Consider the following 2,082-nt stretch of genomic DNA (forward strand, 5'->3'; position numbering starts at 1 on the left):
ACAGCATCCTGGCAGAGCCGCAGCCTCACAAGGGCTTTGCAACCCCTTCCCAAATGGTCTGCAACGCGCGGTCCCAGTTCCTGAACTCCTGGCCAAGTTTGCAGGCTCGGCCGGGCGTGTGTCACTGGGGGAACAACTGGGGTTTCCTTTTCCTCTCTCCGGGCTCGGAGGCAGGGAGGTGGCAGGGAGGCGGAGGGGAGGGGGGTACTTTCTCTTCAGTGCTGTTCCCAGCCCATACTGGGCTGAGCGGCACTTGCTGAGCCGTTTCAGCGCTACAGCTCCAAGGAGAGGGATGAAACCAAAGCACCTGGGGGTTCTCACGGGTTTCATTTTAAACCAGACTTGCAGAAAGTTACGCGTAAATTGTCTCTGCTGGGTCATCGTTGTTTGGGGGGAAGAGGAACCGCTGGGGCCGTGTGTTATGGGGTGTACGGCTGGGAGCCAGGCAGAGAGAAGCACCTACTGCTTCCTCGGGGCAGAAAGCAGCTCTATGGTTATTTATTCACTGTGCTCCCAAACAACCCCAAGAAGTATATATTATTTGTGGGATGCGTAGCCGAGGAGGCCAGCGGACGTTTGAGGCAGCAGGGTGCGGAGGCTCCTCAGCTCAGGCAGGAGCAGGAGCCATCAAAAGCCGTCCTGAGAGCTTGGGAAATACCACGGGCACCTGCTGCAACTGGGGCTGCCCGGGCAGGGCTGGGCTGGGGGGGCAGGAGGAGGCCGAGCTGGCTGTGAAGGCAGTGACCCCCATCCCCACCAGCTCTCGGTGCGGTGCAGCATGGCAGCAGGGCCCGGGGGCCGCTGCGGCACCGTCGGTGTTGGGGCTTCAGCCAAAGCACTCATCAGCACAGGGACTTTCTGCTCCTCTTTCCAGCGACCAGCGCAGGGCCCTGCCGCTGAAGCGAGCGTTTGCTCTGCGCTGCGTGCGGCGCTGCCGGCTCCATCCGGGGGATGGCTGCCTGCAGGATGGGCAGAAAGGACACAACACTAAATTTGGCAGGATGCTGTCAGCAGCGCCCCATGCCCCGCACGGTGTCAGAGCTGCTGAATGCTGACTGCAACAAGGGTGTATGGAGAGGCAGGCAAGTGGCGGGGAGGGCTGGGGGCGCAGGGAGAGGTGTGGTCTCCCCACAGCTCCAAAACCAGGGGGTGATTCCCCTGAGTGAGAAAATGGAGCAGCATTTCCTAATATTCCTCAGCTCCTAGCAACCCCCATGCATTTCATCCAGGAAAGCTTGAGCCAAAGCCAGGGCCGGTCTTTTTTTGAGATGCAGAAATGTTTGGCTATATCTGTCATATTTTTTCTTTCTATTTTCAACATCTGGCCGAAATGGCAGGAAGAAATGTCGTGTGGGTTTGTTCAAACTAAAATAAAATAAAAAAAAAAATATTGAGATGCTAGGAAAGCCCAGAGTCCACCTGTGCTACGTTGGATGTGTTAGGAGCCATCCCCGCTAGCTGCTGTTAACTGCAGTCAACTGGAATATGTTTTTATCAGAATATCTGGGCTCAGTATACTTTCAGTTTGGACTGGCTGTCCAAATACACCGGCTCCACGCGAGCCAGGACTAAAAGCTTGTTCTAAGCGAGCCTTAGATAACACAGCTTAAACACATCAAAGCACTCGTGGAGGCAGGCCAAGCCATGAAGTCATCGCTCTCGCTTCTTTAACTCTGCAGCCAGCTAACGCGCAGCACCCCGCAGCCTCCGCTGGCAGCACAGCCCGCACCCCGCCAGCCCACCGCGGCCACCCCGGCGAGGCCAAGGCCCCAGTGCAGAGCCCTGCCGCGAGGCCAGCGCTGGCACCAGCCACAAGCCCCGTTGAAATGGCCCTGTCCTTGGGGAAGATGGAGCTGCGTTTTATCAGGCTGACAGCGCTCTCGAGAGCGCTTCGGCTTTTAAGGCCAAGGTCTTCCAGCCCGAAGCATGGTGCCAGCGTTAGGTTGGCATAGAATCATAGAATCATAGAATGTTTAGGGTTGGAAGGGACCACTAGTGGTCATCTAGTCCAACCCCCCTGCAGTGAGCAGGGACACTGCTAACTAGATCAGGTTGCATGCCTGGGGGGGCCCTGCGACCGCC

The sequence above is a fragment of the Egretta garzetta genome, unplaced genomic scaffold (assembly GCF_000687185.1).
Source record: "Egretta garzetta isolate BGI_Z169 unplaced genomic scaffold, ASM68718v1 scaffold1, whole genome shotgun sequence".
Classification (NCBI taxonomy): domain Eukaryota; kingdom Metazoa; phylum Chordata; class Aves; order Pelecaniformes; family Ardeidae; genus Egretta; species Egretta garzetta.